The sequence below is a fragment of the Octopus sinensis genome, linkage group LG18 (assembly GCF_006345805.1).
Source record: "Octopus sinensis linkage group LG18, ASM634580v1, whole genome shotgun sequence".
Taxonomy (NCBI): Eukaryota; Metazoa; Mollusca; class Cephalopoda; order Octopoda; family Octopodidae; genus Octopus; species Octopus sinensis.
Window position 1 is genome coordinate 16,405,259 of NC_043014.1, and position 13,126 is coordinate 16,418,384.

A 13,126-nucleotide genomic window follows, 5' to 3' on the forward strand; every position below is an offset into this window, starting at 1 on the left:
GAGGAAAAGGTGTGGAGGGGAGAGAGAGAGAGAAGTTACTTTTTACCGAGAAGGGTGAGAGAGAAGGGACCAGCTCTCACACTTAGGACGGTTCGCGCCAGATTTAGACGATCAACATCAAAACTCAACCCCTTTCGGAATTTAAATCCTTACGAAAATAAAAGACCCTTACTTCTCTTGTATATATATATATATATATTAGTAGTATATATATTATTGCATATTATATATATAATAATATACTTTATAGTATAATATATATATATATATATACATACACTGGATTGGAAAAAAACTCATTTCTCTGAAAAAAAAAAATTACCTTTTTGGATAATTTTGCCTTTTACACTCACGTATGTATATCAATTACTTTTATTATACACTTAATTGAGGATATTAATTAATTTATAACACACACACACACACATAAAGAATCTATCACCTTTTCATTGCTGTGTTTTAAAAAATCTGCAGAAAAGTTATATATTTTCTATATGTGTGTGTATATTAATTACAGATATGTAAGTTGATCATATAGACCCCAGTGTTTCACTGGTACTTAATTTATTGATCCCTGAAAGGATGAAGGGCAAAGTTGACCTCAACGGAATTTGAACTCGGAATGGAACAATGTAAGAAGTAACATTAAGCATTTTGTCCAGCGTACTAACGATTCTGCCAGCTCACCTTCTTAATAATAATTATAATGATGATGGTTTCAAATTTTGCCAGAAGGGCAGCAGTTTTGAGGGAAGTAGTTAATTTATCGACCCCCAAAAGGATGAAAAGCAAAGTCGAGTCAATTGGAATTTGAACTCAGAACATAGTGACTGGCAAAATACCGCTAAGCATTTCGTTCAGCCTGCTAAATAATTCTACCAGTTCACCGCCTTCTTATTAATAATAATAATCGTTTTCTACTAAAGGCACAAGGCCTGAAATTTGTAGGGAGGGCACGGGTCAATTACATTGACCCCAGTGTATCACTGGTACTGAAAGGCAAAGTCAACCTCAGCAGAGTTTGTAGTTGAAATGAACGAAATACCGGGAAGCATTTTGCCTGGCATATTAAGAATTCTGCCAACTCACTGCCTTCTCCAGGTCTACCACGTGATAGAATAATAGTAATGGACTCTTCCCGTCGAACACCACTTGTGAGCATTCAGCTATTTCGCTGAATGACCTGCACGGATGATTTGTTTCATAGTGATCAAATGTCCTTTGCCACACATTAGTTCTCGTGCCCTCCATCAAACTAACGCTGCACAATGTACCACACGTTGGGGGTCAAAGTGATTGCAGAGCAAAAAGTTTTGCCCCAGAAAACAACACACCACCCAGTCTAGGAATTGAAACCACAACCTCATAATTGTGAGTGCAACATCCTAACCACTAAGCCATGGAGTGGAGCACTCAGGTACTTACCAGCACGTTAATTCCACGAGCAGGCTGGCTGTTCCGTCGTTGTAACCGGTGGAGTGCCAGCTCGTCGTATATTCGCACCATTGACCCAGGTTATTTGTGATTTGGTCTCATTTTATTGTTTGTCTCCTTCACTGCCCTTTGCATTTGCTCACTCAAACCCCTGCAGTCCTTTTGCTGCTGCTGACACCCCCAAAATAATCTTATCAGTAAAGGTGCAAAATTATGATTTTTCAATGAGAACCGATGAGGGATGAGCATGTCCACATGGTGTGTAAGAATTTTCCTGGTGTTTCTTTTGGTTGAGGGATTTTACTGGGATCCTTTGTCGTACTTCTGTGCAAAATTTTAATCACACCAAGCACACACACATATATATATTCAAGACAAGGTATAAATAACGGCCATTACCTATTTCTCTATACTGTAGTAAACCTGACTTGCAGCTGTTTCCAGTAGCAATTATAGGTTCATTATTGGCAGGTTTACAGGCGAGCAGGCAGAAACGTTAGCACGCCAGGCGAAATGCGTAGCCGTATTTCGTCTGCCGTTACGTTCTGGGTTCAAATTCCGCTGAGGTCGACTTTGCCTTTCATCCTTTCGGGGTCGATAAATTAAGTACCAATTACGCACTGGGGTCGATGTAATCGACTTAATCCCTTTGTCTGTTCTTGTTTAGCCCCTTGTGGGTAATAAAGAAACATATTGGCAGGTTTACTCTGTCGGCTCATCGACCAGTTGGGAAATGTTGAATGACCTAAAATGCTACTTCCATCAGAACCATGATGAACAATAACCTTGGACCCTGCCACAAGAATATACAAAGTTCTTTATCAATCTAAACCACGGTGTTTGCCTGGTTTACAAACAGAAAGCATGAATTGATAATCTCTCACAAATAATCCCTCTCTCTCTCTACACACACACATACATGTATACACATAGACCAGCGGGATGTATATATATATATATATATATATATATATATATATATATAAAGGTAAGTAGAGTTTGCTCCAGCATGGCCACAGTCAAATGACTGAAACAAGTAAAAGAGTAAAAAAAAAAGTAAAAGATATATATATATATATACACACACACATAATGCATTGCCGAATCTAGAAATTGAACCTATGATTGCTAGATATGAATGTACCATTCTAACCACTATACCAAACACCTTCACATATATACACATACATATAGAATTTGCATGTATAGATATATGGATATATATGTGTGTGTGTGTGTCTGATATATTCTTTACTTTGTTTTTCGTCATTTGACGGCGGCCATACTGGAGCACCACATTGAATGGTTTTTTAGTGGAACAAATCGAACCCCGCCTTCTCGCCGGACTTATTCTGTTGGTCTCTTTTGCTGAACTGCTAAGTTACAGCAATGTAGACACACCAACAATGTGAAGCAGTGATGGAGAAACAAACACCAACACAAAGATGCAAATATATGCATAATTATATACATAAACATGGGATGAGGTGGTGAAGCATGGCTTTCGAATGTTGGGCCTCACAGAGGCAAATGACAAGCAACCGAGACCCTTTGGAGATATGCTTGAGAAGACCTGGCAAGCTAAGTGAGATCGTAGCCAAAGCTGATGCCAGTGTTGCGTTACCAGCCCATTTAAAAGAGCCCTTCAGTCATTGGGCAGTATGCTGTGCTTGAGAAGACCTATTGAGTGAAGTGAAATCGTAGTTGTGGCCCAAGCCAGTGCCGCCTGACTGGCTCCTGTGCCAGTGGTACGTAAAAAGCACCATTTGAGTGTGGCTATTGACAGTACCACCTGACTGGCCTCCGTGCCGGTGGAACATATAGTGGCTGGTGTTAGGACGAGCATTCTGCTGTAGAAACCTGACTGGATCAGATTGGAGCCTTGCTGTCCTCGGTCAAACTGTGCGACCCATGCCAGCATGGAAAGCATGTTAAACATTGATGATGATGATGATGATATACGAGTCTTTGGTCGGCTCGAGGCTATAGTAGAAGACACTTGCCCAAGGTGCCACGCAGTGGGACTGAACCCAGAACCATGTGGTTGAGAAGCAAGCTTCTTACCACACAGCCACGCCTGCACCTATATATATATATTTTATATATACACACACACACATATATATGCTAGCATGTATGTGGACTTTCTGCCTCCCCATTCACTGTATTTAAACAAGTCATCTCATCCAAACAAGTTAGCAGACACTTAGTCTTCCACACACACGCACACGCAAGATGCTTTCTACTGATATGCACGTGTGTGTATGTGTATACAATGAGAGCGAAAGAGACTAAGAGAAAGCGATTGTATGACGAGGGAAGTTCTTTTGAAGTTACCGTGCATGGGAGCATTGATGTACATGTGTGTGTGTGTGTGTGTTTGATGGGGTGTGGGAGACAGACAGTATGTTGTGTAATCGACGGAAAGGTCTACTAGAGACGAAAGATCACCCATGTATGTATGTGTGTGTGTGTGTCTCTATCTCTATATATATATATATCTCCCTCTCTCTCTCTCTCTCTCTCTCTCTCTCTCTCTCTCTATATATATATATATATATATATATATATATATATATATATATATATATACATATATATTGTTATATTTCGGAATGGTCATTTTGCCAGTTTAGCCAATAAAAACACACGCACTATATTTGGTGTTATTTTGCTTCAGTGTTATTTATTTTTTACATTAATCTTAATCTTATTTCGGCCAGAGTTCTTTCGTCACACTCCTGTGACCGCATCAGTGGTCCTTTGTTTTCTTCTTTCTTATTCGTGTCTCTCCTTACTAACCGTCAGCCATTTTGTATTTCTATTTTAAGTCTTCATTTGCGCATGCTTATATCTCTATGTGCGTTTATGTTTATTTAGTGTGTGTATGTGGGGGGATGCCTGTAATATTAATATCTTCTGTTTATATATGTTCATGTAATTTGTATTTTTTGTATTTTGTTTTTGTTGTTTTTGGCTAAACTGGCAAAATGACCATTCCGAAATATAACAATATCTGTTTCAACACACGACTTCACATAAAAAATCTTGCACAACAAATATTTAAACGTATATATATATATATATATATATATATATATATATATATATATATATATATATATATGATAACACTTAAGTATAAGTGACGTTGAATCATTATATTTTCCCTTACTCAGAGAAAGCCTAAATAAATAATATAACCTAAGAGAAAGCTTAAGGTAGAATAAACAGAAAACCGCGGCTGATGTAGCAATAGCCATTTTAGCCATTTTGAAATGTGGCGCGAATTGGCAATATGACGTAATGTCTTTGCTGAAGGATTATCATTTTAGTTTTATTCCATTGGTTAATATAACTTGCTCATATATATTTCGTCGGGCGAAATGCGTAGCCGTATTTCGTCTGCCGTTACGTTCTGAGTTCAAATTCTGTCGAGGTCGACTTTGCCTTTTATCCTTTCGGGGTCGATAAATTAAGTACCAGTTACGCACTGGGTCGATGTAATCGACTTAATCTGTTTGTCTGTCCTTGTTTGTCCCCTCTGTGTTTAGCCCCTTGTGGGTAGTAAAGAAATATCTATAAAGATTCTAGAAGTTTCGAAAAGAATATCTGTCATGAATTTCGATTCTTTTAGAATCTTTATATAAGCAAGTTATATTAACCAATGGAAATAAGAATTAAAAACATGCTTTCTTGCAGCTCCGAGGGTTTTTAATTCTTATTTCTAGCGATATAGGTGCTACTCGCCCCCCCCTCGGTTACCTGCACTTTGAATGGATATATATATTATATATATATACATACATACATATACACACACACACTGGTATGTGTATGTGTACATAGACCTATATAGACACAACCTACCACTTCCCCCTATTAGAACCTGACTGTATTGCTTAATACACAGGGGACAGGCACCTGCCCCTCACCCACCACCTCCAACCCCCACCTACTCCACCCACTCTCCTATATATATATATATATATATATATATCTACCTATTACATGTTCAGCCTCTTTGTTTTATTAGCATCCGTATGTTGTTAACGTGTTTATATATATTGTGCCGGTGGCACATAAAAAGCACCGTCCGAGCGTGGCCGATGCCAGCGCTGCCTTGGTTGGCTTCTGTGCCGGTGGCACATAAAAAGCACCATCCGAACGTGGTCGTTGCCAGTGCCGCCTCGACTGGCTTCTGTGCTGGTGGCACATAAAAAGCACCGTCCGAACGTGGCCGATGCCAGCGCCGCCTTGGCTGGCTTCTGTGCCGGTGGCACATAAAAAGCACCATCCGAACGTGGTCGTTGCCAGTGCCGCCTCGACTGGCTTCTGTGCCGTTGACACATAAAAAGCACCGTCCGAACATGGCCGATGCCAGCGACCCCTTGGCTGGCTTTGGTGCTGGTGGCACGTTAAAAGCACCAACTGATCGTGGCCGATTCCAGACTCCCCGGCACCTGTGCCGGTAGCATGTAAAAAGCACCCACTACACTTGCGGAGTGGTTGGCGTTAGGAAGGGCATCCAGCTGTAGAAACACTGCCAGATCAGACTAGAGGCTGATGCAGCTCCTGGCTTCCCAGACCCTGGTCGAACAGTCCAACCCGTGCTAGCGCGGAAAACGGACGTTAAACGATGATGATGATATATATATAGTGTGTGCGTGTATACACACTCATCTTTCTACAGTTTCTACACACCATTAACCAGCTTCCTTGGCACAGTTCCACACTGGCTTCCATGCCCTTTCACCCTTTCCTATTTGTCTGTCTGTGTGTCCTCCTCCCGATTGTGTGTCTATTTGCTTCTGTGCGCATGTGTGTGTAACTATGCCCCCACCCCTCTCTGTCTCTCTCTCTCTCTCTCTCTCTCTCTCTCTCTCTCTCTATATATATATATATATATATATATATATATATATATATATATATATATATATATATATATGTATATATATACATATACGCACACACTCACCAACATTGTTCTGGAAGTTGAGGCCAAATCTTCTACACCTTAGTTGCATATAAAGTGTATGTATACGTATGTGTGTGTGTGTTGTATATATGTATGTATAAGTATAAGCATACACAAGACGCTTCCACACACATATATATATATATATATATATATATATATATATATATATATATATATACTCTTTACTCTTTTACTTGTTTCAGTCATTTGACTGCGGCCATGCTGGAGCACCGCCTTTAGTCGAGCAAATCGACCCTGGGACTTATTCTTTTGTAAGCCCAGTACTTATTCTATCGGTCTCTTTTGCTGAACCGCTAAGTGACGGGGACGTAAACACACCAGCATCGGTTGTCAAGCAATGCTAGGGGGACAAACACAGACACACAAACATATATACAACAGGCTTCTTTCAGTTTCTGTCTACCAAATCCACTCACAAGGTTTTGGTCGGCCCGAGGCTATAGCAGAAGACACTTGCCCAAGATGCCACGCAGTGAGACTGAACCCGGAACCATATGGTTGGTAAGCAAGCTACTTACCACACAGCCACTCATATATATATATATACACACACATATATAGTGGCTGTGTGGTAAGTAGCTTGCTTCCCAACCACTTGGTTCTGGGTTCAGTTCCACTGCTGGGCACCTTGAGCAAGAGTCCTCTACTATAGCCTTGGACCGACCAAAGCCTTGTAAGTGGATTTGGTAGACAGAAACTGAAAGAAGCCTGTTGTATATATATATGTGTGTGTGTGTGTGTGTCGCTTGACAACCAATGTTGGTGTGTTTACGTTGCTGTAACTTAGCGGTTTGGCAAAAGTGTTTGATAGAATAAGTACTAGGCTTACAAAGAATATGTCCTGGAGTCAATTCGTTTGACTAAAGGCGGTGCTCCAGCATGGCTGCAGTCAGATGATTGAAGTAAAAGAGTGTGTGTGAGATTATATACACACACACACACACACACGCACACATCATCTTGTCAGTTTTCTATGCTGGCATGAGTTGAATGGTTTGACAGGATCCAGCAAGACTGTACTGAGTCCCCCTCCCATTGTGGCCTGGTTTCTATGCTTGGAAGCCCTTCCTAATGACAACCACCTCACACAGTGACACTGGGTGCTCATTTTTTTTCTCGCACTAGTGAGATGACCCGAGTAAGCTGCAAGATGTGGAAGATAAAGAAGGGTGGAGGGGTGCCTTTGCACCCTGTGCTGGAAGCCTAAAGGGTGTCAGGGAGGTTGCCCCCAAGGCAGTGAGCTGGCAGAAACGTTAGCAAGCCGGGCGAAATGCGTAGCCGTATTTCGTTTGCCATTACGTTCTGAATTCAAATTCCGCCGAGGTTGACCTTGCCTTTTATCCATTCGGGGTCGATAAATTAAGTACCAGTTACGCACTGGCGTCGATATAATCGACTTGATCCATTTGTCCGTCCTTGTTTGTCCCTTCTGTGTTTAGCCCCTTGTGGGTAGTAAAGAAATAGGTATATACATACATACAGTGATATATATATATATATGATGGGCTCACAAGTCTTTTGTCAGCCTGAGGCTATAGTAGAAGGTACTTGCCCAAGGTACCATTCAGAGGTACTAAACCCAGAACCATGTGGTTGGGAAGCAAGCTTCTGACCACACAGCCCCCTTTATGGCACCTTTGGCAAGTGTCTTCTAGTATAGCCTCAGGCCAACCAAGTCCTTGTGAGTGGGTGCAGTAGATGGAAACTGAGAGAAGCTCACTGTTTCTATATATATATATATGGAGAGAGAGAGAAAAAGTCATCAGAATTTCGTGAAAAAAATGTTTCTATTTCTTCATTATTATGACTAGTTTCAAAGTCACTGTTCTTCATCAGTCTGGAATATATATGTATGTATACACATACATATATATATATGTGTGCATGTATGTATGTGTGTATAAACACACGTACATATGTATATACATATATATATGTAGATTGATATGAACACACAGGCTTTTGTGTTGGAACAAGAATTAAGTTCTCAAAGACTGTTGGATTAAAATTCCTGCAAAATGCATCACATACATGTATGTATATATATGCATAGTGTTTTTAAGAGTGTATATATATGTATATACATATACTTATATGTGTATGTGTATGTACTTGTTTGTGTGTGTATAAATATATATATATGTCTATGCACATATGTATATATATATATATATACACAGGAGTATACATAAATATGTAATAATTCGTGTGTGTGTGTGTATATATATATATATATATATATATATGTTGTATGCATATAGTTGTTTAGATTCTGTGTAGATTATGTTATAATGTTGATTACGGAAAATTGGGCGTTATATATTTGCTATTGGAGAAAGCAACATCTAATTTGAAAATAATGAAAGAATTGTCGATACATACACATGTACATATTACATTCATATTAATGCTTACATGTGTATATATGTATGTATATATCATTATTTAATGTCCTTCCCATGATGGCATTGGTTGGACTGTTTGGCAAGAACAGAGAAGCTGGAGGGCTGTTTTGGCATGGTGTCTACAGCTGGGTGCCCTTCCAAACATCCTTCCATCCTGAATAGAATGTACTGGGCACTTTCTGCTTGGCCACAGCACTGGTGTATTCAGTACCTTACCCAGAAGATAACGCCCTTCAACAAAGAAATGTTAAGGACTGGCAGAAGACACAATGAAAGACGGGGATGAGGAGCTGCTGTTCTAGAATTTTTAGCTTCAAGGATATGTTCTGCTAGTGGTTACCATCTTTCCTTTTAATTCACTTTCAGACACCAGCTAACCACCACGGGCCTTTTGTGGCACTTGATCATTATTAATGATAAGCACAGGGGTGGCTCTGTGCTAAGAAGCATTCCCAACCACATGGCTCCAGGTTCAGTCCCACTGCATGGCATCTTGGGCAAATGTCTCCTACTATAAGCCTCAGACTGACAGGTGGCGAGCTGGCAGAAACGTTAGCGCACCAGGCGAAATGCTTAGCGGTATTTCGTCTGTCATTACGTTCTGAGTTCAAATTCCGCCAAGGTCGACTTTGCCTTTCATCCTTTCGGGGTCGATTAAATAAGTACCAGTTTCGCACTGGGGTTAATATAATTGACTTAATCGCTTTGTCTGTCCTTGTTTGTCCCCTCTGTGTTTAGCCCCTTGTGGGCAGTAAAGAAATATATAAGCCTCAGGCTGACCAAAGCCTTGTGAATGGATTTGGTAGACAGAAACTGAAAGAATCCCATCATATATATGTGTATTTATTTATTTATGTGTGTCTTTTTGTCTGTGTTTGTCCCTCACCATCACTTTGACAACCAGTGTTGGTGTGTTTACATCCCTATAACTTATCGGTTTGGCAAAAGAGATTGATGGAATAAGTGCCAAGTTTGCAGAGTACAAGTCCTGGGGTTGATTTAATTCAAATAAAGATTCTTTGAGGTGGTGCTCCAGCATGGCTGCAGTCAAATGACTGAAACAAGTAAAAGAATACATCATTGTCATCATCCAACATTCCTTTTCCCTTGCCGGCATGGGTTGGACGGTTTGACAAGATCATGTGACTCAGAGGGCTCTGCCAGGTTCTATGTCTACCTTGGCAAGGTCTCTGCAACTTGTTACCATTCCTATCACTGGACACTCTTCTACATGGTGCACCTGCCCCAGTGAGGTCACCATGTACTGGCAAAATAAGACCAACCACTCTTGTTTTCATCATTGTTGAACGTCCCATGTTCCATGCTGGCATGGATGGGGCTAGGGTTTCGCAGAATCAAATGGGTCCCAAGACAGCATTGTCCTCAAGGGTCTGCTTTTGGGATGCCCTTTATGGTTGGGGTGCCCTTCCTAGTGCCAAACTGTTGGCAGTGTGGCCTGGATGCTTTTTATATATATATATATATATATATATATATATATATACACATGGAGGTTACTTAGAGGGTCAACTGATTAGGGAGAGAGTCAACTTGGACGAGATGCAGTTTGGTTTCGTGCCAGGGAAAAGCCAGTCCACTTATGCATTCCTTTCCTTCTTGGGACACAAAACTCTACTCGTGAAGACCTGTTGAGCCAGCGCCGCCCTAACTGGCCTCTCCATGCTGGTTGCACGTAAAAAGCACCATCCGATTGTGGCTGTTGCCAGCCTCGTCTGGGCTCCGTGCCGGTGGCATGTAAAAAGCACCAACCGATCATGGTCGTTTATTCATGGCTACAGGATTAGTGAGGCTATCTTGATGTGTATATGTATGTGTATGTTTTTGTGTCATCATCATCGTCATTGTTTAAAGTCTGCTTTCCATGCTGGCATGGGTTGGACAGCCGGTCTGAGGACTGGCAAGCCAGGAGGCTGCACCAGGCTCCAATTTGATCCAGCAAGGTTTCCACAGCTGGATGCTCTTCCTAACGCCAACCACTCCATGAGTGTAGTGGTTGGTATATGTGTGTGTGTGCGTTGTGTTGGTTTGTTTACACCCCTAAACTTAGCAGCTCAACAAAAGTGACCAATAAAAATAAGCGCAAAGGTCAATGGGTGGGCAGAGGCTGGGGTGCAATTTGTCCAACCAAACATTCCAAAGTAGTGCCCCAGAATGGCCACAGCACAGTCCAACAACTGAAACAAGCAAAAGATACAAGAATATTATCAATCTATTGCCAATATAGTATCAATCTAGAACTAATCAATAACTAATCAGTGCCTTGACAATATTATTTCATGGTTTATTTCTGATGATCGGAAAGATGAAACAACAAGCAATTTCTCTCCATTTTGGCTCTGCTCTTTTCTTTGTTCTGTGGTTTGATCTACACCCTCTATTGAATACTTTATGAACTGTTGTTTATTATATACGTCATGCACACGCACACCCCATGTTTACACAATACTCTGTGTTCACTTGTTTGCTGCAAAATACAGCGCATATATATATGCGCTGTATTTTGTATATATATATATATGTATATATATATATGTATGTATGTATATATGTATATATATATGTATATATATATGTATATATATATATATATGTATGTATATATATATATGTATATATGTATATATATATATATATATGTACGTATATATATTTGTATGTATATATATATATGTATATATGTATATATATATTTATGTATATATGTGTGTATATATATATATGTGTGTGTGTGTGTATATATATATATATATATATATATATGTATGTATATATATATATGTATATATATATATATGTATATATATATATATGTATGTATATATGTGTGTATATATATGTATATATGTATATATGTGTGTATATATACATATATATATATATATATATGTATATATGTGTGTATATATATATGTATGTATATATATGTATGTATATATATATGTGTATGTATATATATATGTATGTGTATATGTATGTATATATATGTGTGTGTATATATATATACACACACACATATTCATATGTTTATGTACACACCTGTGTTTGTATTCATAAACATAGGTGTATAAATATGGCATAGCTGTGTGCTAAGAAGCTTGCCTCCCAACCACATGGTCTCATGTTCAGTCCCACTGCATGGCAACTTGGGTTAAGTGTCTTCTACTATAACCTCGGGCAGACGAAAGCCTTCTGAGTGGATTTGATAGAAGGAAACTGAAAGAAGCCAGTTGTCTGTTAAACTACCTTTCTCTTTATTAATGTCCTGAATATTCCACACAGCCTTGGCCTTGTCGTCTCCTTTTATTTCATATATACATTCTCATACAAGAACCGCTTTCGATTCCTCACGCATATTATTATCAAACTGAGAGTTTCATTACTGTCCTTACATAGACATACCTGCCACCTTCAATCTTCTGGATACCAATACCTCTTATGTATGTATATGCATTTATATATACATATATTCCTCGAGGAATGTGAAGGCGCAGGCTGGAAAGCGGAACATTTTCCTATCGAAGTCGGATGTAGAGGGTTTGTTGGACACAGCGTGAGACGACTGTTGTTATCGCTAGGCCTAACTCATCGTAAAGTCAATACCACCATGACTAATATCCAATCTACAGTAGAGAAGGCTAGCCACTGGATTTGGTTAAAAAGAGACGATGAGCGATGGCTAGAAGTATATTGAGTTCCTCATAACCAGCTGATCTAGCAAGCGGAGCCTCATATCAGTGAGGGGGGCTGGTGCGCATTGATGCCGTCAAGAGGTCGGCCCCGAAACAGCGTGCATTCTCTCCTGATGACCCCATACACTTGCTAGCTTCCGGTATACGGAGCTTTTAACTGGTAGCACTTGCATGTGCAAGTTGTTTGCAAGACATATGTGTGTGTGTGTATGCTGGTGTCACGCAAAAAGCAGCTACTACACTCTCGCTTGGAGTGGTTGGCATTGGGAAGGGCTTCCAGCTGTAGAAACTTGCCAGATTGGATTGGAGCCTGGTGCAGCCTTCTGGCTTGCCAGCCCTCAGTCAAACTGTCCGACCCATGCCAGCATGAAAAGCATATGCTAAACAACGATGATGATAATATGTGTGTGTGTGTGTGTGTCATAATCATTATTTAACGTCCGCTTTCCATGCTAGCATGGGTTGGACGGTTCAACTGGGGTCTGGGAAGCCAGAAGGCTGCACCAGGCCCAGTCTGATCTGGCAGTGTTTCTGCAACTGGATGCCCTTCCTAACGCCAACCACTCCATGAG